Here is a 24,229-nt window from a genome sequence, read left to right on the forward strand (position 1 = left end):
ATTTTGAACCAAAGTCAAGCCTAGGCCTTCATACCCGTATTTTAATAGTGGTGTTTTGGGCTTCATAGAACCTTGGCAAGAAGAGCCTTCCTTCTGCCCCCCAACTCCTACCACACAGCCTCCACTTCCTCCCACGCCTCCTCCCCTGTGTCTCGCCCACCCCACAGCCTGGACACACTTCCATTAGAAAGTACTGGAACTTTTTTTTTTTTTTTTAAGATGGAGTCTCGCTTTGTTGCCCAGGCTGGAGTGCAGTGGCGTAATTTTGGCTCACTGCAACCTCTGCCTCCTGGGTTCAAGCAATTCTCCTGCCTCAGCCTCCCGAGTAGCTGGGATTACAGGTGCCTGCCACCATGCCTGGCTAATTTTTGTATTTTTTTAGTAGAGATGGGTTTTCACCATGTTGGCCAGGCTGGCCTCAAACTCCTGACCTCAGGTGATCCACCCGCCTCGGCCTCCCAAAGTGCCGGGATTACAGGCGTGAGCCACCACTCACGCAGATACATCTTCGCAAGAGCAGATCTTAATGGAAGAAATTACCATAAAATTATCCCTAAAGTTTGCCAAAATGATGAAATAAGAATTGCTCAATTTTTTTTACAATAATAAGAAAGTCTGGAAGCTGCAGCATCTCCTTAGGAGTTATGCGTAGAATAAATGAAAGCTTCAAGAGGGAAGCAGATCGCAGGATCCCAGGTGGGTGGGGAGGGTGGAGGCGGATGAAAGTTGATTACAAACATGTCCAGTAGCAAGTGGGAGTGGGCAGCCTGAGCCAGGAATTCCCAAAAGGTTGAGGGAGTTGTACAGAAATGGGTGAAGGGTCAGAACCCAGTCGCTGGGTCAGATTACAGTAATGTCTTCCTGTGTTAGAAAGAGTGATTCATTATTTTCAAAGGAATGGATAGAAGAGGCCATCCTTCCACACATCTGGGACCCAGTCTTCTTTATGGTAAAGAAAGGTTGGACATCACTCTTTGATCCCTTTCAGCTTAGAGTCTGTGACTCGGAAGAGTTTGTCCTCGAGCAGAGACACTAGAACCAAGCCACATACAAACACGTTTTCATAGTGTTTAGAGAATGTATTGCTTGCATATTATGGCTTCAAAGTCAAAATACAACTCCAAAGGACAAACAATTTAGTAGAGTCATGAAAAGGCAGGTGAACCCGCTGTAGGATTGGCAATGATTGAGGAGGCCAGGCTGGTGGGCTCTGGCAGAAGGAAGAGCTCAGCAGACAGGGCAAGGGGCAGCGTCTGTTCAGCACGATGCTATCTGGGGCTGACCAGAATGGCTTCATGAGTGTGTCTGGGTGTGCACATGTGTGTGTGAGTACGTGAGTGTGCATGCACACGTGCTTGCTGCAGTTAGTCGCTACAGTGCTTGTTTTTGCCAAGTTCTCAGCTCCCGAGTTGGTGCCTGTGAAGCTGGTGCGGTCTGCAGATGAGTTTTCTCTGTTTGGGCTCCTGGAGGCTCCAGCTGTGCCAAGCTAGAGTATGGCCACTGGTGACTAAGCAGAGAAGCATGTGTCCAGCTGGGTGTGCCTCTCTGGGCAGCTGCAGAGAGAAATAATAGGCTTCTTTGCCTGCAGGACAAGCCCCTTGTCAGTCTGCAAAGAAGTGGCTGGTTCCTCAGCCAGCCACAAGGAGACCCTGAGGTGTAGAGAAGAACCTCTCTGACCCTGGAGAGCTGAGGGGATGTTCTGTAGTGTCGCAGGGGGGATTATTCAGGCTACCCAAGCTGTACAGCGTGGCTGGAGGGAACATACAGTCATCCCTCAGCATCCCAGGGGCATTGGTTCCAGGACTCTGTGCAGATACCAAACTATGGGTGTTCAAGATGCTTATGAAATCACAGTCTTTACATACATCCTCTGCACATCCTCCCATATACTTTATTTAATTAATTTATTTAGGTATTATTTTTATTTTTTAGAGAAGGATTTCACTCTGTCCCCCGGGCTGGAATACAGTGGTGTGACCATAGCTCACAGCAGCCACAGTCTCCTGAGTTCAGGCAATCCTTCCACCTCTGCCTTCTGAGTAGCTGGGACTACAGGCCCACAGCACCACGCTTGCCTAATTTTTGTACTTTTTTGTGGAGACGGGATCTTACTCTGTTGCCCAGGCTGGTCTCGAACTCCTGGCCTCAAGTGATCCTCCCACCTTGGCCTCCCAAAGTGCTCTCCTGTATATTTAAATTATCTCTACAGTACTTCTAATACTTAATACAATATAAATGCTATGTAAATAATGGTTATACCGTATTTTTTGTTTGTATTAATTTTATTGTTATTTTCATTTTTTTCCCAAATATTTTTTATGCGCGGTCAGTTAAATCTGAGGATGTGGAACTTGCAGATTTAGAGGATGGACTCAACCTGTGTGGTCATCACCTGGACTGTCCAGCCTGCTTTAGTGCATTGCTATGTGCCCATTCCCAAAACCGATACTGGAGCATGTAGTATGGACCCACCAGGCCACCTAGTCAAGGCTACAGCTTGACTCCCTGTGGCCAGGAGTCCCCAACTACACATAGCCATGGGACAAGGGAGAAAAAAGCAGGCCTTCTTGGCCTCACTGCCCACCCACCATGTTCCTCGGCCCGCTGCAGCCACGGCTGTCCTTGACCCCACCTTGCAAGCTCTGTGTTTATGGTCTTGAGCTCAGCCTGGGGGACTTCATTCAAAGCCCAGGCCCTTGGGCACGGTGGCTCACACCTGTAATCCCAGCACTTCGGGAGGCTGAGGCAGGCGGATCACTTGAGGTCAGGAGTTTGAGACCAACCTGGCCAACATGGTGAAACCCTGTCTCTACCAAAAATATAAAAAAATTAGCCGAGTGTGGTGGTGCACGCCTATAATCCAAACTACTCAGGAGGCTGAGGCAGGAGAATCACTTGAACCTGGGAGGTGGAGGTTGCAGTGAGCTGAGATTGTGCCACTGCACTCCAGCCTGGCGATAGAGTGAGACCTTGTCTCAAAAAAAAAAAAAAAAAGAGAGATAGTGCCTCTCCTATAGTGCCTTCCTCCAGCCATCAGTAAGTGAATATAGCACATAGAGTTTAGCTCCATTGGACTCAAGTAGCCATCAATAGGGGACTAGATAAACAAGCACGTTAAACTAGCTAAATAAGCTCAATGGACACCATGTGACAGAACAAGGAGTAAAGAATTCCAATGGTCCAATATGGAGCCATCTTCAATATACAGCTTCAAGCTAGCAAGAAAAGGTACAGAATGCTGCACATAGTAAGCCACTCTTGTGTACAAAAGGGTGCGAAACAAGAACATGTGTTTGTATTTGCTTGTGCTTCAATGAAGGGAAATGTAAGAAACTCACAGAAGTCATTACCTGTAAGAGAACATCAGTGAGGAAGAAACAGGTAAGACCAATTCTCAAGTTACAGCTTTTAAAACATCTGGGTTTTGAATCATGTTATATATTTCTATATAAAACATTAAATTACAACAGATGAATAAGTAAAAGGTTTGCTGCATTCCAGCATCCACTGTGTGTAGGGGCAGGGCCTAGAGATGGTTGAAGCATTTTACCAGTGTGGAAACTGAACCTAGAGAGTCCCAGGACTTACCTAAAATCACACCGTGGGTGGCAGGATGAGAATCCACATCTACTGACTCCTGCTGCAGGGGCCTCTCCCCATCGCTCCTTTCCATGGTTAAGGCTCTGTATTCACTCCAGGGCTTTCTCAGATGGAGTGGAGAAAAGATAAATTAATCCCCTCTAATTTCTCACTATCGGGAAATTTCCAGAAACCAGGGATATAGGAATAGGAAAGATGTAAATTCCTTCCTGCCTAACAGATACAATCACAGGGTTTCATGAACGGCTCTCCACCTTTGCATGGAGTCACTGCCAAGGGAGAGGCCCCCCCAGAGTCACCTGCCCTCGCTGGTCTAGCCCAGTGCACAGGATACGGCTGCTTCCTCCCCTGGCTGCTTTCCTCTAGTGACTCAGCAGGAGAGCTCCTGAAATAGCAGCCCTGGGGTGGAGGAGCTCAGAGAAGCTCTGGTCGTCTGGGGGAAGCACCCTTGTCACTGTCCCAGAGATAGCTCTCCCAAAATGTGTTTTCAGCTTCCGGCCAGTGGGGCACTCCAACCCATGGGGTTTTAGAATGACAGGAAGTGTGTATTGGAAAGTGCCTGAGAAATCTCTAGACCAGTGCTCGCTCCTCAAACCCAAAGTGCACAGAATCGCATGGGGTCTTGTTACAATGCAGAATCTGAGCCAGTAGGTCCAGAGCGTGGCCTGAGATCCTGCATTTCTAACACACTCCTAGGTGAGGCCCTCCTGCTGGTCTCTTACAATTTGTGGAAGAAGGAAAGGAAGTCCCAAGAGACACAGAGGCTCCACCAGCAGTGTCAGGTCCTATCTCCTGCCTCTCTGTGGAGGGGATACTTTTCCTGCTGAGTCACCATGCCTTGAACTTGGACCCTTTTTCAAGGAAAAACAAAAGCCATGGTCCCTGGTCCCCAAGATTATGTCTTATTCTCAGTCTTTATAGATTACAGACTTTTAATCTATTCTAAAGTCTTTTTCTGCGCCTTTGGATGGGTGTTCGCGGGCTCCCAGGATGCAGCAGGGAGTGAGGTTGAGGCCATGCCAGAGGCTCCGAGCCTGGGGGGCGGGTCCTGCCTGGCCATGCGAGGGTGGGAGTGGGGCAATTGGCTGACTTGGGGATGCAGGGCACCAGGGACGTGGGGAACAGGGGTCCCACCACCGCCACTGCTGCTCCCGCAGCTGCTTTTGCCACTGTGGTCCCTGCCCCCACTCCCGCTGCAGCCGTGACGGCGGCAGCAGCTCTAGACGGCCCACCCACCACTACCATTACCAGCACTTTGGGAGGCAGAGGCAGGAGGATCACTTGCAGACAGGAGTTCAAGACCCATCCGGGCAACATGGTGAGATTGTTGTCTCTACAAAAATAAAATTTTAAAAATTAGCCAGGCATAGTGACACATGACTGTAGTCTCAGCTGCTAGGGAGGCTGAGGTGCAAAAATCACTTAAAGCCATGACTTTGAGGCCAAAGTGAGCTATGATTACACCACTGCACTGCAACCTGGGTGACAGAGTGAGATCCTGTCTCAAAAAAAGAAAAAAAGAAATTGATAGATGAATGGGTAGACAGATGATAGACGCAAGCTGCCATGCAGAGAAAAGGGTCTCTCCCCTGTTGGAGTTTAAATGGGAGAGCAACCATGAGAATTAGCAGAATTGAAAACAACTGAACTCATGGAAGCAGAGAGTAGACTGATAGCCACCATTCTACCGGGAGGCTGGGCTGGGAGAGTGGGGAGACAAGAATCAGAGGGTACACTGTCTCAAGTAGCTAGGAGGAATAAGTTCAATTTTTTTTAGATTGATTGCACAATGTGGTGAATATACTTAATTGAGCACTGTACATTTCAATATCACTAAAAGTAAATCTCAAATGTTCTCATCACAAAAAATGTCAAATATTTGAGGTGATGGATGTTAATTAGCTAGATTTAATCATTTCACATTGTATTCAAAATCATAACATCACTTTGTGCCCCATAAATATATACAACTACAATTTGTCAATAAATAAGTTTAAAATGTTTTAAAAGAAAAACAGGAGACTCAACACGGCAATTGTATGGCCTTGATTCACCCCAGAGCTTCCCCTCCAGAAATCTCCACAGCACTCAGCTCCTGAAGGCAGCAGAAGCTGCCCACTGCTGCATGCCCCAGCTCAGCCCTGCCTTGCAGCCCAACTGTGCCAGCCACAAAAGCAAATGAGGGCCCAACCAGGCATCCCAAGTGCTCTCTGGGCCAGGCAGTTCCTCTGGGAGTCCATCAGTGACTTCCAAATCCTGGCCTAGGACGTGTTCACAGCAGCCCCACAGGGGAAAATAGAAAATAGAAAACTGATAGATTCCTAAAGCTGGAAACCAGAAACTGAAGCCAAATCTCACAACTCATAGACTCTCAGAGCTGGAGGGAGGTGAGGCCACAGGGAGGTGGCATGATTTCTCCTAGGTCATAGAGTGCAGATCATACTGCTGCTGCATATCTCACTGTTTCAGTCACGCACCAATCCAGGTCGCTTCAGGATGAGGCCGTCAATTATCAAATATGTTGTAAGTGGATGAACCCTGGTTTTTAGTCTTGTACTAATTTTTGTTGTTTGTTTCTTGTTTGTTTCTTTGTTTCTTGAGATGGAGTTTCACTCTTTTTGCCCAGGCTGGACTGCAGTGGTGTGATCTCGGCTGACTGCAACCTCTGCCTCCCAGGTTCAAGTGAATCTCCTGCCTCAGCCTCCAGAGTAGCTGGGATTACAGGCGCCCACCACCATGCCCAGTTAAGTTTTGTATTTTTAGTAGAGACGGGGTTTCTCCATGTTGGCCAGGCTGGTCTCGAACTCCTGACCTCATGATCCATCTGCCACGGCCTCCCAAAGTGCTAGGATTACAGGCATGAGCCACCGTGCCCAGCCAGGAACTAATGTTTTATTGTGTGCTTAATAAATACTTGTCAAGTGAATGAGTACTTGAATAAACCAATAATTCACACACCCCTGCATTCCAAAACTCTAAACAAATTAGATTTATGATTCTACAAGGTTCCAATAGATTTGGTCTTAATATATTAAAATCTATCAAGTTCTCCTGCCCTCAAGCTATAGGAGCATAGAGAGATTGTCCTTAGATGCCAATAGGCATTAGGGATGGCAGCCTCCACTTTCTGCCCATGGGGCCATGTGCGGGAAGGAGAGGGTGCAGGTGGACAGGAAGCAGCTGGAGAACCATTGGGCTTAGGCCTTACCTGACATCGGACTTAAAACTAAATGACATAAATGAAACTTCATGGTGTGAGTGTATTCATTTGTTGAATGTCAAATGCGAACATTTATAATATGTCACAGTTTTGATAACATTGTTTTGGCATGTCTTCTAGTTTTAAATATATCAGGGCAGTACATTCATTGCACCTGTGCCTGCACTTACACACAGGCACACATGAGATCCAACCCTAACACTTCTGGCCTTGCTCTGAAATGCCCAAGGGCTTCCTGCTTTCTGGGTCGTGACAGTCTTGTTTATCAGGATCTCTTCCTATGTCCTGCAAGGAAGCAACTGCTCCTGGCCACAATGTCTATAATCAAAGCTAAGTCAGGATTTACTGACTTGAAACAGAAGCAGTCATTTGAATGCTAAAAAACATATCACAGGGCAGGGTGTGGCTTATGGATGTAATCCCAGCATTTTGGGAGGTCAAGGCAGGAGGATAGCTTGAGTCCAGGAGTCTGAGACCAGCCCAGGCAACATAGTGAGACCCCATCTCTACAAAAAAGAAAAAAAAAATAGCCAGGTGTGGTGACATGTACCTGTGGTCCTAGCTACTAGGGGTGCTGAGGAAGGAGGATTGCTTGAGCCAGAATTTCAATGCTGCAGTGAGCTTAGATCTTGTCACAGGGCTCTAGCCTGGGTGACAGCAAGACCTCATCTAAAAGTCTTGATATGCTGTGATACACACACACACGTGTAATATGCTGTGATATATACATACACACGTGTGTATATCATATGTATATTACACAAATATATGTGTGTATATCACAGCATATCAGGACTTGGATAGGCCTTAGACGTCTCCTAATCACGGCCCTTTCATTTTATAGGAAAGATCCAAAGAGAGTGCATAACTTTCCCAGGTCCGATTGCTGGCTTGTGGTAAGACCTGGTCTCCAGAGGGATTTTTTTTAATCATTAATTTGGTGTCTTCAATTAGGAAGACAGAATTAGAACCAGTGAAAAACACATCACATTCCCAGGAAGATTGTACTTCTCTTTCATTTGTATCAAGTATCAGATCATTGAGAGCAATCTTTGCTAATATAGCAATCCTTGTGGAATTGCCCAAATATATGATAAACCAACCATCAGAAGCTTTTGCCACAGTTCGCATGGGGAAGAACAGGTCAGATTCACTTACTGGCTCCGGAGGCTTCACGGGTATACCTCTTACATTTTAAGCTTCATTTTTCTCATCCGTAAAGTGGGGCTGACAAAAGTACTTAAGGTTTGGGCCAGGCGTGGTGGCTCACACCTGTAATCCCCGCATTTAGGAGGCTGAAGGGGGTGGATCACCTGAGGTTAGGAGTTCAAGACCAGCCTGGCCAACATGGCGAAACCCCGTCTCTACTAAAAATAGGAAAATTTGCCAGGTGTGATGGTGGGCGCCTGTAATCCCAGCTACTTGGACTGAAGGAGGAGAAGTGCTTGAACCTGGAAGGTAGAGGTTGCAGTGAGCACCATTGCACTGAGATTGCACCACTGCACTCCAGCCTGGGTGACAGAGCGAGACTCGGTGTCAAAAAAAAAAAAACAAAAACTTAAAAGTTTGTTATGAGAATTAAGTGAAACTATGCATATGAAGGCACTTAGCATAGTTTCTGACACATCTTCAGTGTTAAGTAAATATTAGCAGAGTTATTATTGTATTGTTGCTGCTGCTTTTGTTATTATGCAGATGAATCCACTTCTCACATAGGTGCCCCGCCCTCTCTCCCACCTGACCCTTCCCTCTTAGGAGGGGTCTCATGTCCCCACTCCCTGAGTCTCTGTGGCTCTCAACATTTATTACCAAGCACCTGCTTACAGTTACTCTCTTGAATCCCATGATTTGAGGTTTTGTCTGCCAAATTATATTTATTAAGAAATAATTCCTTTTCCAAGGTCTAGTTCAGGATAAAAATGGTCACAAATTCTTTCTCCATTCTCTGAATCCATGACTTGATTTGATAGTAGAATATGGTGGAGGTGATGCTGTGCAGCTTCCAGACAGGACCCAAAAGGCCTTGCAGCTTCCACTGGTGCTGTCTTGGAGTGTTGCTATTGCACATAAGAAGCCTGGACTAGCCTGCTGGAAAACCAATTAACAGCCCCAGCTGACTATCGACCGTGGGAGTGAAGGTGTTTAGACCAGGCCTGGTAGGCCCTCTAGATGACTGCGGCCACATGAGGGACCCCAGACAAGACCAGTAGAAGAACCACCCAGTTGGGCCCAGATCAGAGAGCAGAATCTTTAGCAAATAAATAACAATGGCTTTATGTGACTAAATGTTGGTATGGTATGGCCTACCAGGTAGCAATGATACATCACAGAAATTGTTTCCGGAATTGAGATGCTGGCATAAAAAAGAAGAAAAAAAATGCATGTACGTGACATCATCTTTGGGAATAGTTAGGCTGAGTCTGGAAAAGTGAGGAGGCTGTTAGCAGCAGTTGGAGCAATGACAGACAGACTCTTCATGGAGGGTGAAAAACCAGTGAGGAGATTCTTATTTCAGGTTGGAAAAAAGGCGACACATGTTATATAGTGGCAGAACAACTGGGAAAATGTCACCTGTGATAACTTAGAAAACAAAAAACGTATTTATTAAATTTGTAGCTGTGGTTAAGAACATCTCTAACAATGTTGAGAGTCACGTGAATGTTTTTAGCAGAATATAAGACACTACAAAAGAGAAATGAGCTAAGAAGAAACTGTTGAGTTTGCAAACAGAATTTAGAAGAACTATAGAGGGCTCAGGACTTAATGGGTTAGAAAGTAGAATTCAGCTAAGCTTTAAAGCATTGTCTCAGAGTGGCCTGACATGGACAAATAGAGATCTGTCTCAAAACAAATGGATAGTGTGGCTTTTGGGGCATGGAATGTACCCTATGTGATTCATGGGAATCCTACACAGTCTTAAAAGAGTTGTCCTGATGAAGGCACCACCAGCCCAGACTAAAGAAAACAAGACAGATCACATTAAAGAGAGAACTCCAGACTCCCAAATTTCTTCCTTTCTTTTTTTTTTTTTTTTTCCAAGAAAGGGTCTTGTTCTGTCATCTAAACTGGAGTGCAGTGGTTCAGTCACAGCTAACTGCAGCCTCAGACTCCTGGGCTCAAGAAATCCTCTTACCTTAGCCTTCCAAGTAGCTGGACCTAAAGACACATGCCACTATGCCTGGCTAACTTTTTTTAAAAATTTGGTGTAGAGATAGGGTCTCACTATGTTGCCCAGGCTCATCTCAAATTCCTGGCCTTAAGCAATCCTCCCACCTTGGCATCCCAAATTTCTGTGAGCAGGCAGCAGACTTGAGAAAGGCACTAAGTTTCAACCACAGACTTTTTATTATAGAGAAGGAGGGATCTCTTGGAAAGTAGTTAAGACCTCAGAGGGCTGAGTCATGAGCCACTGAGAACAGTGGACTAGAGAGCCACTTCCAGAGAGCAGAACTAGGCCCTAACTACGGATCAGCTGTGGCCACCATGGTGGATTTCAGAATTTCTGTGTATTCGTGATTGCCAAGAGCCACTTGTCCTTCCCCTCTTCAAATGTGAGTGCTTACTGCAATTACCCTGGCCCTGTTTCCCCACTGTGTTTTGGGGGGAGGGGGGAGGGCAGGGAATTTGTCTTTTTAGTTCACAAGCCTACAGATTGTAAATGAAAAAGTATCTGAGATGCATCTCCATCAATTGAGAAGTTTATTTTGCCAAGATTAAGGATGCACCTGTGACAGCCTCAGGAGATCCTGAAGACAAGTGCCTAAAGTGGTCAGGGTACAGCTTGGTTTTATACACTTTAGGGAGATGTGAGACATCAATCAATACCTGTAAGATGTATACTGGTTCAATCTGGAAAGACAGGACAACTCAAAGCAGGGGCTTCTAGGTCATGAGTAGATTTAAAGATATTCTGATTGGCAATTTGTTGAAAAAGTTATTATCTAAAGACCTGAAATCAATACAAAGGAATGTTTGGGTTAAAATGATAAGCAGTTGTAGAGACAAAAGTTTTATCATGCAGATGAAGGCTCCAAGTAGCAGACGTCAGAGAAAATAGATGGTAAGTGTTTCTTATCAGACTTTAAGAGTCTGTTCTGTCAGTCTTAAGGTCTCTGTGTTAGTGTTCATGAAACATGTCAGACCCTTACTTTCCATCATGGCCTGAACTCGATTTTCAGGTTAACTTTGGAATGCCCTTGGTTGAGAGGAGGGTCTGTCAGTCAGTTGAGGGGGTTAGGGTTTTATTTTTGGATTACGAGATCAAGAGAAACTGCACCCTTCCAGGAGACTCTCCTATATCTGCACCTGCTCCGGGGCATGAGATGACAGGTTCTGAGCCTAGTTCCGTGATGGGATGACCACACCCTGGGATGGGGGAGTGCATTTTGCCGGAGGAAATGACGTAAATAATGATGGCCAAAGGGTGAAATGGGACAGGTTAAAAATAGCCACGAATTCTTAGCAGCTCCTGCCATCAAGAGAGATAGTTTATTTCTCCAACCCCTGAATCTGGCCTGGGCTTTTGACTTTCTTTAATGAATAGAATGTGCTGGAAGTGACACTGTGCAGCTTTTGAGCAAAGCTGTAAGAGAGCTGCAGCTTCCACTCCTGCTCTTGTAGCATGCAGATGCTGCTGCTGCTGCCACTGTTTATGAAGCCCAGGCTTACCTGGCCACGCGGAGGAGAGCCAAGGCTCCCTTGAGGACCCCCCAGCTGACCATCATCACGGCTGACCCCCAGACATGTGAATAAGGCCACTGCAGACCATCCAGGCCTAGCTGACCCACCAGGTGACTGCAGCCACAAGAGTGACCCCAGCCCAATTAATTTCAGCCCTAATTGCTGAATCACAAGATTGTGAGCAAATACATGGTTATTTTAAGCTACTAAGTTACAGATTGCTTTGTTACATGGAAATAGATCATTAAGATGGGTAATCTATTTTTTAATGCAAAAAACACAGGATATTGCTGCTAGCCTGTGAATAATTTCACTTCGCTTGCCCCTGCTCCTCTTCCTATCTGTGGGTGCTACAGACTCAGGAGAGCGTGGGAGGGAGTCATCATCTTCATTCTGCTACTTCAGTTTCCCAAGGTGTTTCTGATGTGGGCTTAGGACACCACCCTTCCCTTCACCCCCATACAGATCTGGAAGCTTAAGGCTCTACCCTGATTCTCAAACTTTGCAGCGTATTAGAAGCAGCCCTCTAAAGCTGTGCTTCTGAAATCTTACTGTTCAAGTGAATCACCCAGGGGCCTTGTTGGGGTGGATTCTGACTGCGCGTTGTGGGCTGGCCTGAGAGTCTGCCTTTCTCACAGGTGCCCAGGCGATGTTCTTCTGAGGTCCGTGAACAACACTGGGAGTAGCAAGGGTGGAGGGGGGCTGGCTGAAGCACGGAACAGCGGGGCTCAGCCTTGGTTGTGTTGAAACAGCCTCTGGAGTGTCATAAGATGCTGATGTCTTGCCCCCATTCCCAGAAATTCTGACTTAATTGGTCTGGGTGTGGCCAGGGACTGGATTTCTAAATGTTCCCTTGGTGATTCCCACGTGCAGCCGGGGCTGAGGGCCCCTGCTCTGAATGATGAGTCCTGGCTCTTTGGAAAGGGCCCCTCCCATGCAGCCAGCTCTCACCACATCTGCAAAGACTGTGCCAGACCCCCAGTAAGTGAGCTCTGTTAACCCCTTCAGTGCACATCGAGCCAGCCAGAAGACTGCTGGAGAGCAGTTACTGGTAACGGCCAACGCCTGTGCTCACAGCAAAGCAGGGCACAGGGAGGAGGCACGAAGCGCTGATCACAGCTGTGTGGTCGGTCACAGGGCTGAGCCTCCCTCAGCGTGGCCTTCCTCACCTGTGAATAGAGTCTTCAGGCTACCTTTGTGGGGTTGTCTGCCAAGTACCTGGCTCAGGTTATAGACCCCATAAATGGGAGCTATTATCCCTAAATAGGGCATCCGTTGACCTGAGCAGCCAGTTGCAGAGATGTTGAGAGCAGCTGATGTCTGGGATTCACGTTCGCCAGTGTGAAAATCCTGCATGGGAAGCGATCCCTTCTGGTAAATGCGAGACTCTGCCGTTTTCCGTGAGGGTTTAGAGGGTTTAGGGTTATTATTACCTGCTGCTGCCCTGCCGTGAAGCCGGGATGAGAATGGCTTCGTTTTAAAGACTCAAACAGTGAAAACCTAAATATTTTAGAATTTAATGTCTTCTTCAGAAGGCACTCTTTCTGTGTTTTGAGGTGAGAGAACCTCATTAAAAAAAAAAATAAAAGCAGGCTGGGCACGGTGGCTCACGCCTGTAATCCCAGCACTTTGGGAGGCTGAGGCGGGCGGATCATGAGGTCAGGAGTTCGAGACCAGGCTGGCCAGTATGGTGAAACCCCGTCTCTACTAAAAATACAACAATTAGTTGGGCCTGGTGGTGTGCGCCTGTAATCCCAGCTACTCGAGAGGCTGAGACAGGGGAATCACTTGAACCCGGGAGGTGGAGGTTGCAGTGAGCTGAGATCGTGCCACTGCACTCCAGCCTGGGGGACAGCAACACTCCATCTCGGAAACTGAATGAATAAACAAATAAGCAAACAAAAAAATGGAGTATGCTTTATGATATAATGGACTATACTGAATAAACGCCATGCCACATCAACTGGAAACTAGTAAGACCGGGGATTTATTTGTTCATATTAAAAAGGCAACTCTATATACAATTCTTGGGAGGTTTGGCTTTGCTCTGCTGCTCATGAAATACGGAATGTCTGTCTCTTGGGAAAGACAATTCCAGCATCCAGGAGGATGGGGAGGGCAGAGGAGGGTGTTGTGGTGTTTGCTGGGTGGTGGTGGCCCTATGAGAGTGACACAGAGAGAGTGTGTGTCAGGAAAACAGGTGAAGGGGGACAAAGCGACAGACGATTCCAACAGGACCATCCAGAGTCCAGGGGATGTGGCTCCTGTACCCCAGCACCCCACACAGAGTCTTCTCACAATAGCGCCTCTTTCTTTTCTGCTCTCTTCCTTCCTTTCTTCCCCCAGACCTATACTCTTTAAATCACAAAAGTACCAAATATTGCACACATCTAAAAGTGAAAAATGAACCTCCTCTTTCTTTTTTTTTTTTTATTATTATACTTAGGTTTTAGGGTACATGTGCACAATGTGCAGGTTTGTTACATATGTATCCATGTGCCATGTTGCTTTGCTGCACCCATTAACTCGTCATTTAGCATTAGGTATATCTCCTAATGCTGTCCCTCCCCACTCCCCCCAGCCCACAACAGTCACCCGAGTGTGATGTTCCCCTTCCTGTGTCCATGTGTTCTCATAGTTCAATTCCCACCTATGAGTGAGAACATGTGGTGTTTGGTCTTTTGTCCTTGCAATAGTTTACTGAGAATGATGTTTTCCAGTTTCATTCATGTCCCTACAAAGGACATGAACTCATCATTTTTTATGGCTGCATAGTATTCCATGGTGTATATGTGCCACATTTTCTTAATCCAGTCAATCGTTGTTGGACATTTGGCTTGATTCCAAGTCTTTGCTATTGTGAATAGTGCTGCTATAAACATACGTGTGCATGTGTCTTTATAGCAGCATGATTTATAGTCCTTTGGGTATATACCCAGTAATGGGATGGCTGGGTCAAATGGTATTTCTAGTTCTAGATCCCTGAGGAATCGCCACACTGACTTCCACAATGGTTGAACTAGTTTAGGGTCCCACCAACAGTGTAAAAGTGTTCCTATTTCTCCACATCCTCTCCAGCACCTGTTGTTTTCCTGACTTTTTAATGATGACCATTCTAACTGGTGTGAGATGGTATCTCACTGTGGTTTTGATTTGCATTTCTCTGATGGCCAGTGATGATGAGCATTTTTTCATGTGTTTTTTGGCTGCATAAATGAATCTACAATGAACTCAAACAAATTTACAAGAAAAAAACAAACAACCCCATCAAAAAGTGGGCGAAGGACATGAACAGACACTTCTCAAAAATGAACCTCCTCTTTCTACCCAACTCCGTGAACAGTGGTTCTTACGGTTTAGTACGCAGAAGAACCACCGGGAGAGCTTGTAAATAAGCCAGGATTCCTGCGACCCATCCCCAGAGGGTCTGATTTACCAGGCCTGGATTAGGGTCTTCATTGTTAAGAGCCCTTAGCCCCCAGCAGTGATTCTGATGTTAGTGACCTTTGAATTCTGCTTTAAGGTATGTTGCCGGGAGCTGGCTGGTACAGGCTGCTAGGGGTAGGGTGTGTGTCTTGTCTTGTCTTTTCTTTCTTTGAGATGGAGTTTTGCTCTTGTTGCCCAGGCTGGAGTGCAATGGCCTGATCTCGGCTCATCGCAACCTCCGCCTCCCAGGTTCAAGCGATTCTCCTGCCTCAGCCTCCCAAGTAGCTGGGATTACAGGCACCCGCTACCATGCCTAGCTGATTTTTGTGTTTTTAGTCGAGATGGGGTTTCAGCCTGTTGGCCAGGCTGGTCTCGAACTCCCGACCTCAGGTGATCGGCCCCCCTCGGCCTCCCAAAGTGCTGGGATTACAGGCGTGGGAGCCACTGTGCCCAGCTGGGTGTGTGTCCTTTCATATTTAGCCATGCTGACCTGGAGCACATGTGACCTGGTGTTATGTGACCTGGAGCGCTCACACACGGGACTACATTACATGTGATACATAGTTCTCCCTGTCTGGCCATGGACCATAAGCCAGAGCCCATCTGTTATAAAACCTGCATTTGACTAGACAAATTAAGAGTAGGATTAGAGAATCCTCATACGCTGCTTTCTGTAATACCAGCCCGGGTGTTCTTGCTATCCGACAAAACCTGCCCACACAGAGTCAGACAAAGCCACCCCTCCTTGCCAGTGATATGCTAGAGTTCTGGCTGGTCTTTATCTGCAGCTGGCAATAGATTAGGCTTCCTGCTACCCTACAAATAGCCTTTAACCTATTCCCCTGTGGTAATTAATATTCTGTGGTGAGCCAATACCTGCACAGGCATGTTCCATGCCTGACCGGTCTGAATACCAGGATTCATTCCCTAATACAGCCAACTGCATGGCCCCAGGGACTGAGTTGCATTGTGGAAAGAGTAAACGTTGTGACGCCAAGTAGGCCTGAGTTCAACTGGGTGCCCCTTTCACCAGCTGAATGCATGTGGTCAAGTCAATTAACTGCACACAGAGCCTCAATTTTTCACCTGTTAAATGGATATAGCAATGCTTTGCTCACAGTAATGGTCATGAGGGTTATGAAATGACACAGAAAGAACTTTACCCACAGTAAGCTTTCAGCAAATTCATTCACTTGGCAAGTATTTATTGAGTGCCCGTCTATTGCACCCTGATGGATTGCTAGCCAGACTCTACTTCCCTTGCCCATAGCAGTGCTGGACTGGGCCCTGGAGTGCGGTGTAGCGGTGAGCAAACAAAAGAGACAAATATCCCTGTTGATGGAGCTCATGGTCTGAAGGGAGCCATCATCACTATCACTATTGTTCCATGATCATCTGTTGCTCTAAGACTGTAAATTGACTCGATCTTTGTGAAGGAAGGGAGGCAGCTAAGTGGGATTAGGAGGCGGGACGCTCAGAAGACTTGTCTTGCACCAGGAATATGGATGTGCTTGAACCTGATTGGAATCCATCACAATCGGGATGTTGATGAATTCAGGTTTCCACATATAACTCATTAGATAAATGGCTAAATATAAGCCTGTCCTATACCAACCATAGTAGTCAAGCCTTCAGGAGGAAGCAAGACAGATCCCCTTGCCTATGCTCATCTTTCTTAGTTGGGGAAATATTGAAGGGGCGGCCCCTGGGTTCCCATCACCAAACTTGAAACCAGCCTGCTGAAGCTGACCACATGGTCAACGAGATTCTGAAACCAAGTAATGCGCTGTAGAGGCATGTTTCCTGGGACTGCGTGGTTTTGTTTTATTGCATAAATTTCAAAGTATTTAACATGTAGCCAAGAAATTGTTGTGTTCAGAAAATTGCAAAAGAAAACTCAAGAGAATAAGGCCTCCAGAAAAACAAAAAAACAAAAAAACATGTTTTTAGGGTAATGAAAGCCAGGAAAAACAATTAATAATTATTAAATCAATTTTGAATTAGATTGTTATTTCAATTCTTTGTGTGAATGACTAAATCATAATCTAGTCACAACTGATAGAAAAACTGTGAACTGAAAGCCAATTCCAAATTCAGCACTTTTAGATGTTCTATTCAATGTGCTGATAAAGCCCTTGATGGAAAGAAAGATATATATATATCTTTATACGTATATATATACGTGTGTATATATATATATACACACGTATATATGTATATCTTTTACCAAGTTTTACTATAAAGAAAATTTATTTCTTCCCACTAAATAACATGGACTAATGTAAAAATATGTATATTGGCTTGAAGAGGGGCTACCTTTGTAGCTGCCCTGCAACCCTCATGTCTGGGTCGAACCCTGCTGGGTTGAGGTTCTGGACAGTCTGTGTGGGATAAGGTCTCAACAGATGGGGTTGAGACTCCCACTCACTTGGTAATTCTGAAAATGTAATCTAGTGTGTGTGCACTTGTTTATTATTTAAAATCACATTTATTGTCCAGGCACAGTGGCTCACGCCTGTAATCCTAGCACTCTAGGAGGCTGAGGTGGGTGGATCACCTGAGGTTAGGAGTTTGAGACCAGCCTGGCCAACATGGTAAAACCCCATGTCTACTAAAAATACAAAAACCAGCCGAGCACAACATGGCAAAACCCCATCTCTACTAAAAATACAAAAATTAGCCAGGCATGGTGGTGCATGCCTGTAATCCTGTCTACTTGGGAGACAGAGGCAGGAGAATCGCTTGAACCTGGGAGGTGGAGGTTTCAGTGAGTCAAGATGGCGCCACTTCACTCCAGCCTGGGCAACAAGAGCGAAACTCCATCTCAAAAAAAAAAAAAAAAAATTACATTTATTCAGCACTGATTCTATGGTACAAATTAGATGCAAAAATGAGCTGGCCTTGCCCTGCACTCACAGAGCCTACAGACAAAGACACAGGGAACTAGAAGTCAGTGTGGTCCTGCAGGACCCTCTGAAATCTAACCTAGCTGCATGACCCAGCAAAGTCTGCAGGAAAACTAAGAACAGAGGCAGCCCTGCTGATGCATTATTTAGCCAGACTGCCCTCCCCACAGCCACCAGCCAAGCATGTGTTCTGCCAAGAAGAGACAATTAGGTGGCCGCACTGTGGTAGGGCAGACAGCTCTCGCAGCAATGCATGAAATGGGCACTGAGGTGAGTGAGTACTTCCCTCTCCTGTTTTAGACCAAGGATCAGTCAACTTTTTCTGTAAAGGATCAGACAGTAACTATTTTGATGTGTATGTGCTGTGAGGTGAGTGCTGCAACGCCCCCCATCGCTCTGTCGTGGTAGTATGAGGGCAGCCGCAGGCACAGGTCACGGAGGGGCGCGGCTGTGTTCAGTAGGGCAGCATTCATAGAAAGAAGCCAGCAGCGACCGACGGGCCCTCGGGCTGCGGTTTGCGGACCCCTACTTGAGAGCCAGGCCAGGCCAAATTCCCGGTTGCCCTTTATTCACGGGGAACTATGTAAACATCAAGAGACTATTTTCCAAAACTCGTTTTAAAAAAATCTCAAGCACATAAAAACACATTGTGCTTCTCAGTGTTTGTTTTTCAGAAGTGTTTTTCCACTGGCATTTTAACTGAAGGGATTTGTTTCTTCTTTCATTTCTCCTGGTGCTTCTTGGCGACAGAGTCTACATACCGACATTTCACCCTTTCCTCACCCTCGAGAGTAAGACTTCCAAGATTAAGTTTATTGTACTCGGGAGCTGGCCAAGCAACCATATAGCTCCTGTCTCCTGCTCCAAATCCTCAAGGCAGTGCCAGCTGCATTTTTCCAGGCCTGGACAGCATGCCAGAGGGGCAACGTCACAGTCCAGGCAGCCAGGCCTCCATTTCCTGTCTCTTTCCTCCTGAAAGACACATGAATCATATCAGCTTTATCATTTGACTGGGAGCTCATTTCCCTGTTCCACAAACGCCTGGAGTTAGAGGCAGTGAGAGCCAAGTATAATCAAAACATGAAGTCCTGAGTTGCTTTCTCCCCTTAAGAATGGAACACATGTTCTCCCATCTCAAAAGAAAGCACCTCAGCTGGCTTAATCTGGAGTCTTTTGGCCTGAGCGCTTGGCTCCTGGGTCAGACACTGGTGATCTTATCTGAAAAGCTGGGCCCTGCCTGTGCCCAAGGCAGGCGAGGTCCCAGCCATGGTGGCAGCAGGGCCCTTGTGTGCATCTATCCCTGGCACCCGTGGACTGTGTGCTTAGGGGCAAGTATCTCCTGCAAGTAACCCTAGCTGAGTGTGAATGCAGACAGCAATCTGTGATCACATTGCAACCTTTCCCTGGGCGTCTTACCATCCTTGCTCTGGGGTGAAAGGGCTAATGGGAAAGGAAAAGTCTAACAAAGAATTTGGACACATGAATTTGAAACTAAAATATCAATGACTTGTAAATACGAGGAAGGGATCGGGTGGGTCAGAGGCAGGAGCTATCCAGATACTGCTGTTACCTGCTCACAAACACATATTGCTAAATTTATTGAGCACTTACTACGTGATAGACCCAGGTTTAAAAAGGATTTTACTTGCACCAACTCATTTCATCTTCACAACAATGCTGCGAGGTAGATGGAGTTGTTGCAGTTTTACAGATGAGGACATTCAGGTCCCAGGAGGTATCTTGCCTGAGGTCGGACAGCTAGCTAAGGTCAGAACCCAGATTGATGGCAAGGATTCTGAATGACTGTGAGTATATGTGTGCTGTGTGATCTAAGAGAATAACATGATAATAAGCAGATCCATTATTACAATGCGTGTGTGTGTTTCAGAAACTCCCTGTGTATTTTAGTATAATCATGTTCAGCATGATGAGATTAGACATTTATGTTTATTAGAGCTACACTAATGAAAATATACAACTGGCCAGGCGTGGTGGCTCACGCCTGTAATCCCAGCACTTTGGGAGTCCGAGGCAGGTGGATCATGAGGTCAGGATTTCAAGACCAGCCTGGCCAAGATGGTGACACCCCGTCTCTACTAAAACTACAACAGTTGGCCGGGCATGGTGGCTCACGCCTGTAATCCCAGCACCTTGGGAAGCTGAGGCGGGTGGATTACCTGAGGTCAGGAGTTCCAGACCAGCCTGGCCAACATGGTAAAACCCCATCTCTACTAAAAATACAAAAATTAGCGGGGCGTGGTGGCACAGCCCAGTAATCCCAGCTACTGAGAGGAGCTGAGGCAGGAGAATTGCTTGCGCCCAGGAGGCAGAGGTTGCAGTGAGCGGAGATCACACCACTGCACTCCAATCTGGCCAACAGAGCAAGACTCTTTCTCAAAAAAAAAAAAAAAAAAAAAAAATCAGCCGGGCATGATAGCAGGTACGTGTAATCCCAGCTACTCAGGAGGCTGAGGCAGGAGAATCACTTGAGCCCAGGCAGCAGAGGTTACAGTGAGCCGAGATCAGCCACTGCACTCCAGCCTGGGCAAGAGAGTAAGACTCCATCTCAAAAAAAGAGAAAAAAGAAAATATACAACTCAATATATACACTATCTAACTGTGCATGCATGCAAATATTACTATTTAACACTCCTGGATCCTCTATGTTCCAGGTTGGGGTCTGCGTCCCTGGCTGGTCCCAGAACAGACCTCTCTGCAACTATAGATGTTACCACTTCATACGCTGGTCTTCTTGGGCTGCGATGTTACTTTGACCAAGTAATGCTAAGTGTTTTCTGAAAACGTTGGTTAGGCCAGCCTTACCCACATTTAACTGGCTTTTCTGCATCTTCTTTAAATAATATTTTGAAAAAGTTTGTGAAAATTGAATTCTGATTCTCCCAGCATCTGTCTAACTAAAGGGAGGAGGTGTTTATTGGTCCGGAGGGTTGCAGAGGTCAGACAATAGCATATCTTAAAGTACTATGGGTCCCCCCTCAATTGGCCAATTAGCCTAGTGAACTCTGACTTTCATCTTCCCATTCCATCTGCTTCTCTGACAGCTGTTCCATATCCTCTCAGGGAAGTAATCTGTATTTAATTTTGACTTTAAATGAGAAACTGAAATTCACAAGTGTATGTTTTGTACCTATTTTGTATTATGGCAAAATACCCATAATGAAATTTATCATCTCAACGTTTTTAAGTGTACAGTTCAGTGGTATTAAGTTCATTTACACTGTTGTGCCACCATCACCCCCATCCGTCTCCAGAACTTTCTCCTCTTCCCAAACTGAAACTCTGTCCCAATTAAATAATAACTCCCATCCCCCACTCCTCTAACCCCTGGCAACCACCCTTTTACTCTCTGTCTGTGTCAATTTGGTTACTCTAGGCACCTCATATAAGTAGAATCATACAAAATTTGTCCTTTTGTGACTCACTTATTTCACTGAGCATCATGTCCTCAAGGTTCATCCATGTTGTCGCACGTGTCAGAGTGTCCTTTTTAAGACTGAATAATATTCCATTGTGCAACTGAAGCTCATTTTGCTTATCTATTCATCTGTGGATGGACACTTGCGTTGCTTCCACCTTTTGGCTGTTGTGAATATGCTGCCATGAACGTGGGTGGGTAAAGACCTGGCTGAGTCCTTGCTTTCGATTATTTTGGATTTATACCCAGCCGTGGCATTGCTGAAATTGTATGGTAATTCTATTTCTAATGTTTTGAGGAACCACCATACCATGGTGTTTATTGTTTTTAAGGGCTACATAGAATGGACAAAACTATGGTTGAGTCTAAAAGAAAGATAAAAATAAACCTAGGTTTGACAAATTTGAAGTAATTCACCAATGGGACTGCAGTTTTGCCTTTTCTTTCTCATTTATCCACTTATTTGAGAAGTTTTTTTGCAAGCTTTCTTTAAGGATCCAAAGTAGGGTCTATTATTATTAGCAGATAATGGGTATTATATTAAAGACTAAATAGTAAAGGAAGAAAGCTGTATGAGATGTGCTGTTTGGAGAAGATTCTGAAACAGCTAAGTTTATTGCTTGACTGTCCATCTCCCTGGCATATTCACCAAAACTGCACTACAGTCTTTCATATTTGCAGCCATTTATTCACTTGAGAAACATGAAGCTTCTGCCATGGGCTCAGCGACCGTGCAGCATAACACTTAGTCTTCACCGTCCTGTAGATATCTGGGTTCGTGTCTTATAGCGCCAACCCACACAGTGCCTGCTTGAACCACCCCAGGAATCAGACAGTGAGAAAGACGAGTGTGAGGGCGTCTGCGGGCTGGTGAGGCCGTGGAGACCTGCAAAGCTCAGAGCTTATCAAAGGGGCAACCACTCATCCTTCTGGCTACTTATTGCCCTGTGGGAATGCAGGTCAAGTTTTCCAGATCTTCCTAATTTCCAGGAAAAACAAAATATCCAGCTTCTAATGTAAAATCTTCCAGTTTTAAGTTTTAGCCACTTAGTCAGAAAAAAAAAAGAAAACACGGCGCAGGCCAAATCAAAGCACGTTTACAGGTCCCTGCAGCCAGACAGCCATGAGCTTTGACCTCTGCCCTCATTGAAACTCTCTCCTGGAACCCTCAGGACATATCTGATGAGCGTCTTGTTTTCCTCACCGTGTCTATCAAGAGGGAAAGAATGAACCAGGAAATGGAGGTAGAGGTGGATCTCCAGGAAGCTAATGAAGCCATAGCTCCTTGGCTCCTTCGTTCCCTGGGGCCTTGTGTTTTGTAATGTTTTCCTTGATTAGGATTGCTGTGCCTTTCCATTCTGGCTTCCCCTTGTCTAGTGTGGCAAAACTACAAAGGGAAAGTTGAGTTGAGGAAACATTCGGTTTGCATTGAGACGGGTATATTTTTGTGGTTGGCAGAAGTAGTGCCTTTGGCTGCAGCAAGGCCGCTCCCCTCTGGCCATTGTCTGGCATAAGGTGAGAAGTTTTGGGGCGGAATGATTGGACGATCCCAGAGCCCAAGCCCCAGATTCCACGCTATATCTGGGATCCTGGAATTTCCTGCCCCACACCTGGAGCCTGCATCAGAGCTTGCTTGGGGCCCTCATCTGTATCTACCTTTCTAAGGACAATAAACTTCACTGCTGGTGAGTTTGTTGGTGCTCCAAGAGGTGGCCAAGAGGCGACTGCCTACAGGGAATGTGGATATAACTCAGGTCTGCATATGTGTGAGGCCTGGCAAGATGCAAAGTGGAGGATGAAGCCTTAGGTGGGTAAAGGAGGTGAGAGGCCAGGCTTCCATGGGAATTATAAATCCAAACCTGGCCTTTAAGCTCATTATAAGGGCATAGTTTTCATAGAAGGAGGAGAGAACAGATTTATTTAACCATTCATTAGTGTTCTTTATGCTATTTAAAGCCTTTACACATTTAGACATGTGGTGTATATAGGCCATTTGTACTCAAGCCCGGGGCATCAGAAATATTAGAAGTGCACCTGGGTCATAGTGACTTTTGCCCATAGTTGTTTTTGTCACTACTGCTGTGTAAGTATTGCTCCAAAACTTAGTGGCATGAAACAATCATTTTATTATGTTCATGGATTCTGTGGGACAGAAATTTGGACAGGCCACAGCTTGTCCCTGCTCAGCAACTTCTGGGGAGCTGGGAAGACTCCACAGTGGGGGTGACCCTACTGACCGGGGCTGGAATCAAATGGAGGCATCCACACTCATGTCTGGTGGTTGATGCTGGCTGCCGGTGGCGATTGTAGCTCGGGTTGTCAGCTGCATCCCCTAAACATAGGCCAGCCTTCCTCAAAGCTTGGGGGCTGCAGAGAAGTTAGACTTCTCACGTGATGAGTCAGGACACCAAAGATGAGTATTCCGGGGACCAAAGCCATAGCCACATCACCTTTTGTGATCTCGCATTCTGTTGGTTACAACCAAGTCACAATCCCACCCAGATTCAAGAGAAGGAGAGGTAGACCCACCTCTCAATGTGGGGAGTATCAAAGCATTTGGGGGGGCCATGTGTTAACTATCACACAGGTTAAAATATTGCCAGCCATCGTGGTGTTGGGATGGCTTCCAGGAATATATCTAATGGCAATTCAAAGAGCATTTCAAGGATATTTGAAATTCCTTGAAATTTTATAGTTACACATGAAAGAAACTTAATAAAGATTTTCCTCGTATTTGACAAAAATTCTAAAATTTATGTCACTACCAGTCATGCATTGTTTTAGTCATGAATTTTCAAAGCTGAAACTTTTCTGAAACATTAACAATAAAAATTGTTTTTCATCAACCATGCTGTAGGAAAGACTGACTTCTATCTTTCTACTCTCTGTAGAAAATGTCACTAAGGTGTTACCATATGGAGAGGTGATGAGGAGTGTGCTGCCCAAAAAGTGGTGTTTCAG

Source organism: Nomascus leucogenys, chromosome 8, assembly GCF_006542625.1.
Source record: "Nomascus leucogenys isolate Asia chromosome 8, Asia_NLE_v1, whole genome shotgun sequence".
NCBI lineage: Eukaryota > Metazoa > Chordata > Mammalia > Primates > Hylobatidae > Nomascus > Nomascus leucogenys.